General features: G+C 37.0%; 1 pseudogene; it reads right to left on the reverse strand.

The window, feature by feature from the left end:
• Nucleotides 1-407: 407 nt before the first annotated feature.
• Nucleotides 408-2,053, reverse strand: LOC142632903 (protein EDS1-like; annotated as a pseudogene).
• Nucleotides 2,054-10,013: the final 7,960 nt, after the last annotated feature.

A 10,013-nucleotide genomic window follows, 5' to 3' on the forward strand; every position in this document is an offset into this window, starting at 1 on the left:
ATCCTTTGCCCATTTCATTCTTTGGGCATCCTTGGCCCATTTCATTCTTTCCTACCTTTTGCATTTCATTTTTTCCCTGGCTCAATTACCACATCATTTACCTTTGGGTTTATTGGTCTTCGAACCAATCATATTTACTAATTCCTTTCTTTTGGGCTCTTTTAGCCCGTTTCTACTTTTTTTTTTTCTTTCCATTTCTTACAATTTGCATGGGCTTACTACTTCATTTTTTTGGGCTTTTCCAGCTCGTTTGCTTTCACTAAGACCACTTTATTATTTTGTGGGCCTATGGACCATTATTCCTGCCATTCTGGTCTAATGGTCTTTATTTTATTATTTTCTTTCTCCTAATTTTTTCATATTGTTGGGCTTCTTCTGCCATTGGGCCATTTTGTAAAAAATAGGCATCAACATACATCTTTACCCAACTCGTTGCCATTGATCCATTTCTTTACTTGTTCTTCTAGTTGCAAAACCTTTTCCTTGATTGGTGCAAAGCCTCCTTGGCCGCTAGTTTTAATGCGCAGCTCCTCTTCTTTGGCCCAAAAGCATGATTCTCCATAAGATCCAGTAGGCATCCTTTGAGCATGCTCAAGCTATCTTTGAGTGAACCTGTAACGTTTTGGCCTGCCCCTATCCATATAAGCTCCCGTGTCTTTGTTTTTCAAGTGTCGATAGTAGTTGGCAATGCTTAGGGGCTCACTAACGCAGCGGTACCTTGTTCCAAGTTCTACCCATTTTTTCTCGCCCTCAAATGCATCTGGGAGTTCATACCTTTTTAACATTTTGATGATTTCATCCCATATACCTGCTAACTCAAGCCCTTTCACATGAGCATCAAAATCCTTGGAGGTTTCTTGAAGCTTGAAGGCATCATAACAACCTAGGCTACTAATACTATGCCCACAATGCAATCGGTAGTCTTCTTGTAGGTAATTCATTGCCTTTTCAACAACTATCATCTTGCTATCAATGCGTTTCTGGTTGCCATCCTTTCGATTTATCTAGCTCCCCAGCAACGCGAAGACACAATCTAGCTCTTGTGCTCTCGAACCCCCTAAATACAAAATAAGCATATAAAGAATGACTAAGAAAATTCTTTGGCAGTAGTGTGCTAAATTTAACACATTTTCTAGCATTAAACTATTTTTTCCTATTCTTTCAGTAAAGTCTTTTGCAAGTCAAGTTTTGAAAACAATTATCTTTTAAGAAGAGATTATTGATTTCAAGATTTTAAAATTTGTTGAAACACCAATAAAAAATATTTTGGCAATAACAAGCAAAGGAAATAGAACTTACCAAGCCAAGGTCCTTCAAGGTTGTGTTCATTGTTGCAGTATCACCACTTGTGGAGTCTGTAGATAATGGAAGTTGTTCCAATGGCTCCAACAAAACAACATCTACCATATTGAAGCTCTCTTTCAATTCATTCTCATAGTTGAAATGTTGTTGAAGGCTTCTTTGGGCAACATCTATACATTCTCACTACACAACTGGGAGGAGTAAAACAGTAGTTGTAAAACAACATCTGGGTTCCTCAAGATAGCCAGTTTTCCATTCCCAGTGCAAAAGACATAAGTTCCAAAGGGCTTGTGAGGGCTTAAAGCAATGGAATTTGTTACAGTTTCCAATAGCAGTTTTGTATTTCCCATGAGGTTGCAAGCAGCATGGCTTGACAGATGATGCATTCCTTATTACATTCGAATAAAAATTCGAAGCCTCCCAGGGTGTGTTAGCGGATGCTTTTGCATTAAGGAATTGGAGAACTAGTTGTTATTCTTGTTTAGTGGATGACAAAGGAGCAAGCAAGATTCGAGGGACAATGTCATATATCTCATGACAAAATGTATGAAGTAGGGAGCCCATTTCTCACGCCTAAGAGCATGGGAAAATATATGGTTACTGGTTAGAGGATATCCAAAAGTCTGATAGCGAGGTGAGGCTCTTGAGGTATCTGGTCTCAAGTATTTTTTAGGAACCAAATTGTTGCAAGGATGGCAATTGAACCACCAGTGGAGTGTCCTATGAACACTATTTGCCTCTTCTCATTCATAGCCTTTTCCACCTAAATGAAATAATCATAATAAACCCAACTTTTGTTAGTTTAAAATGATAAGTAATCTTATCAAAAAAAGAAAAATGATAAGTAATAGGATTATATTAGCAAGTGCCCTTAGGGCAATTGTAAATAAACAAGTTTAGAAAAAAATTTATACAATTTTTATGGAAAATTGAAAAGGTTGTCAAAATATTTTTTTTTTCTCATAAAAACTTTCCTAAAATAGTTTACTAACAAATGCATTTCTAGTAATATAGAAAGAATAAACATTAGTATTTTTAAGTTAATTTTTTAAAAAATCATATAATCTGTTTAATAAAAATTGCATAGAACATTTTAAAAATTTTGAGTATATTCTTATACTTTTTATAGTCCTTATTAATTTATATTTTATTTTACTTTTAACTCAAATTACTTGTTTAAATATCTTAAAATTATTCTTTTAACTTCATACTCTTCATCTATAATGACTATATGTTGATCATTTTTATTTATATATTTTTATATGTATTTAATATATATATATATATATATATATATATATATTGTAAGGACTAGATTTAGCGCTTAAGCCTAAACGAGTGAAGGACTCAAGCCCAAATAGCCCAACATAATGAATTTGTTAGAGAGTGAGCTCCTAAATTAGGCTTTCATGGACAAGATAGCGTTTACCACGGGCCAGCAATAACAATGAGACGAGGAAAAGTAGAAGGCTATCACCAAATTGAGAGGGATAATTCTCCTTGGATAAGTTCGAGGAGGTTCTGTTCTTGAATATATCACTGTCAGACTTGTTTACAATTTGCTTTCATCGTGCTATAGTATGTTTTTCTGCCCCCTTCCCTCTGGGGGGCCTTCTATCTTATATAGGCCCTTTTGGATGATCCTATCCTTCCATTTGTTGATCGTGTAGGCCATCACTCAAGTGCCAGTCTCATCAACCACCTTCTCTGTTCCCCTATGAGATAGGGCATCTAAAGCAGCATTGTTCAAAGGTTTTCTCCACATAAATGCGGCCAGGAAGTTTGGTAGAATGCATTGAATGTGGTGGCTTCAATCACGTTAGTGCTAACTCTCTTCCCAAGGCTCTTTCCACACGGTAAGGCCTTCTCTGATGACGCGATCATAGAGTCTAAGGATGTGGACTCCTCGGCACTGTAGCTGACCTTCTCGGCTATGTCATGACACGTGGCGTGATTGCCTTACTTGGAATTCTAATACACACACACACACACACACACACACACACACACACACACACACACACACACACACACACACACACACACACACACACACGTGTGTGTGTGTGTGTGTGTGTGTACTTTTGGTCATCTTAGATTATGAAGTGTGTGTGTGTGTGTGTACTTTTGGTCATCTTAGATTATGAAGTACCTTAAACATAACAATGATTTTAGTATACTTGAACTTTAACATTAGTTTTAACTACCAAAAAAAAATAAAAAACTCTAACATTAGACACAATAATAATAATAATAATAATAATGACACCATGCACGAGAAAATCAATTCTCACATATTCACATTATTTTTTTTATGTCAATCAATTTCTTTTTAATTAATTAATTACTTTTAAATATACTAATTAATATTTTGAAATTAATCTGGCTTTAACCTTTTATTTTAATCATTGTCCTCTGCTAAAATCCTAGTTCTGTGTTACTGCTACCATGTAACCACTTCTCCAGACAAAAACTAGCATTCTACTAATTTTTTAATTTCTAAACATTTCATATATCATATTTCCACCAAACCTTACACATTACAAATACATATAATATGGTTTACATTCTTAATATATTTATTATGGCGTAAACAATGTTAGCAAATCATAGAAGACAAGCAAGTGGTCAGTCCATTTATTTATTTGTATTTCTTGAGTTGGAGCCTAAAGACTTCCTTTAATTTTTATTTTTGTCTTTGGCCAAGACTGGGGTAAAAACAATCGTTGACGGCCAAGACTTCCTTTAATTTTTAATTGTCTTTGGTTGAATGAACAATGTCATTGACCAAGACTTGCTGGAAGGTGATTGGAGATTGGGGCTACAGAAATATTCTTAAGCCTCCAATGAAAAGCCTCATAAGTGAAAACTGGGCCAGACACATTTCTTCAAGGTCTTCAAGGAAGTTTCTTGATGTGATTAAGGATGTTGCTCTCACAACTTCCTATTTGATCTTTTTTTTTTTCTTTTCTTTTTTTTTATAAATAATTTTAGCGTAAGTGAACTGACTGTGGTTACTACGCATTTGGAATACTTCAAAGATGTCAAACTCATAGTTATTAAACTTGGTAAGGATATTATTTTGATCTTTGAGTCAGATCACTGGGTTACTGATTCACTAGTCAGTTATGAGTCAAATCACAAGAGAAAATAGAAAATTTTAATATATATATATATAGTAAGTTTTAGAAATCATAATATTAATACATAATTTTTTTTTTTAAAAGCATGTATCTAAATTAAACTAGAAATTATAATTTAAAATCAAGGTTTCGCAATAATAGAGTAGTTTTTTGATAGCATGAGAGTTTTGGAGGTAAGTAAATAGACTGAAAAGTTTTTTTTTTTTTTATATAAAAAAAATTTAGGTTTTCTCTTCTTTAAACTAACATATTATAACACATTGATTAGTAAAAATGTCAATAAAGTGGACCTATACATGTAATATTATAAATTTCACAAACCAAATTAGGTTATATAAACCCATTTGGGTTACCCTAGTTGCCATAAACCCCCCAAGTTTGACTAGGCTTGATGGAGTCATAACTCATATGCAGAAACAATCCATTTAAACACTCAAACCAGTCTAAGTGTCGAGTCACCAAGTTTTCAGTCTAATTGACTGGTTCAGTTTGAGTTTAATAACTTACTAACTCAAACTATTTGTATCTGTAAACGTAAAATGACATAAATGTAACATTTTGGCCTAGTAACCCAAAAAATTACCCACATCAATTTGTTCACAATTATGAATATCTTGTCCACATCTACAATACTCAAGTAAATTTACACAGCTAAAGTTCATGTGTAAAGACATATTTTATACATTTCTCAATTCACGATTGCGTGTATTTGAGTAATGTGAATGTTTTAAAAAAATGGTTATGTGAATAAGGAAAGAATGTTTTATTGAAATATTTTTAGAATATTCTAACATGAGCGTCTTTAAAAAATAATTGTATAATAATAAAAAATAATAAAAATAAATTTTCATGCTAACATCAATAAGAATTCTGACGTGAATGCTCTTTTCCGCTTTAAATGTAGCAATACTATTGTTCTTACTGTGTACTTGGAAAAAGTAGGATTGGTCTAGCGGAATTGCATTCGTAAATCACTAAATCCCCAAAATTTCACTGAAAATAATATAATCCAAGCTTAACGGTAGAAAATGGACAGGGCACCTAACACTAGGGATGGAAATTTTTCCCCACCCCGTTTGACCCGCCCCTCTCCGTTTCGCCCCATGTGAATTTTTTCCGCCCCACAAAGGTGATGGGCGGGAATGGGGCGAGATTTTAGACCCGCACTACGGGGCGGAGCGGAAATGAGTTTACACTTTTTAGACACGCCCCGCTTCGCCCATCCCCGCCCCACGCCTCGTTAATAAGGATTAAGTTGTAATTTTTTCATACTCTAAAATCCTATTATTTAAACAAAAATATCATCAGCTTATTTTATTCTACCTAATGTGGTTCTACCTCTCTTTTCTCTCAAGCAAAGTTGGAAATAAGGTACCAATTTTAACTCTTTTTTTTGTCTTTTCATTCATGATTCATATGCCTTTCTCAACTTACTTTTCATCATTAACATAATATAAGATTTTTGTTGTGACATTGTCTTGTTAAACATTTAGATAATATTATTTAGTTTTTGCTAAAAATTAGTTTGATTTGATAGGATAAATTTATTTATAATTTTAAGTATATTTTTAATATTGAAACATGTCATTTTATTTGAAAAAATGGTAATAATTATAGGAAAAATTAATAAGAAATAAAGTTTTACGGTGTAGGGCGAGTCTTCGTGGGGCCTCAAGGGGCGGAAATGGGGCAAAAAAATTTTCCCATCATGTGGAGCGGGGCAGGGCGGGGTGGGGATGGAGTAAGAAAAATCTATACGAGGCGGGGGCGAAGATCCCATCCTTCAGCCTCGCCCCGCCCCGCCCCATTGACATCCCTACCCAACACCCACCCACTTTAGCCAATGTCTAAATAGAACCTACATGGAGAACAAAAGGGATAAAAACTACGGGCACTCTCTCTCTCATGTAAAATTATTTGCATTCAAAAGATTTGCGTCATTCGCTCTTCATTTTTTTTTTTTTTTTAAAACCTTCACATCATTAGAGTTCGTCAAAAGAAAGTTTTCCATTACGGCCTTACCAATATTTTCCTACCAATGAAAACAGAAATAAAATTGCAGGCATCGTTTATATTAAAAAAAAAAAAAAAAACACGTGGGGCTTTATCATTCATGGAAGAAGATAAAATCAATCAGTTTTTCTATGAAATTCAAATGCAAGAATTGGATGGTTAAAAAAAGGAAGAATGGCAAAAAAAATATATCCAAGAAAAAACGGAAGATTATAAGATTTATTTATTTTTCTAAAACTTAAAGTCTTGAACCCGTTTGGTACATGTGTTTAAAAATTGAAAATCGTTTTTTAAAAAACCTTTGTGAAAATATGTGTAAGTGAAAAGTGTGTAAAAATGCGTGAAATGCTGTTTAAAAACTGAAAATGATTGTTTGAAAACAACCACCAAACACCCCCTTAGAATTTATATGTGTTATCTTTAGCATAGATATTATTATTGAACTAGTATATAACCCGTGCTACCGCATGGCAATAGATATAATTTAATAAAACAATGAAAAAAATTGCATTTTATTAGTTAAGTGATACTATTAGTTTTGTTTTCTTATTTTTTATTAATCATGAGTTTATTCATGTTTAAAAGGCTTAATTAAGTTTAAATTCATGTTTAAATATAAAACGGGAATTTATATCATTTAATAAAACAATGAAAAAAAATATTGCATTTTAATATTTAAGTGATACTATTGGTTTTGTTTTTTCATTTATTTATTAATCATTAGTTTATTCATGTTTAGAAGGCTTAGTTAAGTCTAAATTAATATTATTAATCAGAAAATTTCATTAGCAAAACTTAGCATTATGTAATTTTTTTACAATTGCTTGGATATATTTAAAAAATACACATTAAGATACATAGTGTAAGTGCACAATCGCACCTGGACCCAAAGACAATTATGGGCTCAGGCCTAATGAGCCTTAAACAATGAAATTTGTAGAGTGTGGGCTTGAAATCTAGGTTAGTGGTGCTGAGAAATTGACAACAGGCTAAAGTATGAAAATACTTGTAAATAATAGATGATAATTGCAAATGGATCTCCTCGGACGTGTGCCGAGGACCACTTCTGTATTATTTCTCTTTCTCTCTTAAAGGTTAAAATTCTTAATGTTTTCCTTCGTTCCTCTTTTTTTTTCTTTTCTCTTTGCCTTCACCCCCCTTTAAATACTTCTTTTTCTAATGCTTTATCCAGGTGTTGCCCAAATTCCCTCTCCCCTAGATATTTCTTCCCTTAGTGCCTTTGAATAGTAACCAGAAGTTTCAGTTCTACTGTTCAGGGGTCACTTCCCCATTAATGCGGCCAGGGAGGTAGGTGTAGAGTCTTTAATGTGGAGATGGCAGCTTTTGCTCATGATATTTTTCTAACACCGGTGTATCTAGAAGGTTCAGGGTTTCCCTTCTTAGCCAACAGTCTTTCCAGAGTTCTGCCTTGACCTTCATAGTGAATCTCCGAGTTCTCTTGGGTTTGTCCGAGGAGAAACTCACCCTCGGATGTGTCCTCAGACCCTCGGCGTATGGGCCGACTCACAGTACTAACAAATCTTTAGCTCAAGAATAGATCGGCCCTCCTTACTAGAGCCCAAAGGCCCAAATGCCTGCTTGGGTCCTTTTACTCCCCACAATAGCCCCTCAAAACTCTATTTTTCAGCATCCGAGGAGAAAAATAGGGTTTTGATCCGACGAGAACTTACCCCACACGTTTTATAAATAACTGCACGTGTGGAGATCGTTTCGTGTTCCAGAGGATGCCACTTGGCGGTTTTAATTTCAAAAATGCGCACATTTATTACCGTAAGTTACACCTTGTCCCCCACGTTCAACGGTGAGATGAGCATCTAACGGCCCTTGTTACCCCATGAAAATTTGGGTGGGACGAATGCAATTTCGAGGCCGCTTCCCGCACGTTGTGACGCTTTAGGAACCTGCGCCTTCATTTATTTCTTCAGAGGCTAATCCCATCAAAACATCAGTAATCACCTTTTGTCTGCAAAAATCCGTGGAAATTCGCACAACTTCAAATTTGTAAGTTCCTATTCTTTTTCTTTAACCCATTCTCCTCGGATCCTGTCCTCGGCTCCCATTTTAACCGTTCTCCCTCTTAAAACTTAGTCTTTCGTTCCTTTCTAATGGAAAAATTTAAGTGTCTAGTTGACACCGCCGCTGGGATGGAAGGTTTCAGAGCCAAGTATCGCATTCCCAGCAACGTAGGTTTAAGATACTGCCCGGCGGAAGGAAAACCGGAGAGGTCATCATCCCGATGGTTGCCTTCGTAGAAGGTGGGATGACCCTCCCAATGAAAAGCGTAACCAGGGAGTACCTCCGCAACCACCGGTTGTGTCCTGATCAGTGCGCTCCCAACGTTTTTAGAGTCTTAGGAAGCGTTGACGCTCTAAACGAGCAGATGGGTCTGAACCTCACCTGGCATGACGTCGTTTTTATGTACGAATGCCACAAACTCACTAAAGTAGGTTATTATATCAAATCTCGCTCTAGCGTAGTTAGGTTAATCTCCTGTCTGCCCAAATCCAATAAAGGCATGAAGAACGACTACCTCATCGCCTCAAGCAACTGGCACGACGGCCCCCACTGCCCAGTTGAGTGGGGGGATCTAGGTGCAACTCCTTAGGATTTAACTTCCTACCCCATAACTCCTTCTAACATCTAGAAATGTGCATTTGCATTTACTTGAGCGTCTAACTTTAGTTTATTACATGTTCTACGAATCTGACCATGTTTGTTTATTTTGGTGTCTTTCTTTGCAGATAAGCAACACGTGCGCCCCCGCTTGAGCCACTGCAACATTGCAGATTTGAACCGAGTGCTTCGCTCCGAGGTGTTCATGAGTGCAAACTTACAACTTAGGGCGGCTCATTTGATATTAGGGTACGACCCTATCTCCTCAGACTTCCAGGAGATTGAGAACGCCATCATTGCCGGTGACCGAATGCGTAGAAGGATTCATGTAGCCAGACCACACTTCTTGGCAGACCACGACCTTCCTGACGACCTCCACACCATACTGTACACACAGCCCATTGCGGCAATCCCTTTCCCCGCGCACTCTCAGACAACTGTTGTCCCAGAGGAGCAAATGTCTTCTTCGAACACGTTGGACGAGGAGATAGAACAGTTTCAACTCGAGGACGCCCAACGACCTCGTGGAAACCCATTCGTTGTTCTTTCTGACGAGGAAGAAGAGCCAGCCGAGACCTCTGGGATCGCGGGCCTAGTGATAGCACGTCTAGACGACAGCTCCATTGAGGAAGACATGGACGAGCTTAAGGGCCTTATGACCGCGAGAGGGGCGAGAATGGCTAAAAAGGGAACGAGGGGGTCCCAAGTTCCCCCAGCTTTGCCACCACCTCCTCCTCTAGCTGACCCCAAGCCTCCGGCTGAAGATCCAAAGAAGAAAAGGAAGGTGGAGGCCGAGGGGGCTGGTGGTGAGAAGCAAAAGAAATTGAAACAGCAGCCAGCGCCGGCCCAGCAGTAGAAGCTGGACAAGGGCAAAGGGCGCGCCCGCTCAGTTGAAAGCGGGGAGATCAGAGACATGGCCGA

Source organism: Castanea sativa, chromosome 4 (genome assembly GCF_040712315.1).
Source record: "Castanea sativa cultivar Marrone di Chiusa Pesio chromosome 4, ASM4071231v1".
NCBI classification, from domain to species: domain Eukaryota; kingdom Viridiplantae; phylum Streptophyta; class Magnoliopsida; order Fagales; family Fagaceae; genus Castanea; species Castanea sativa.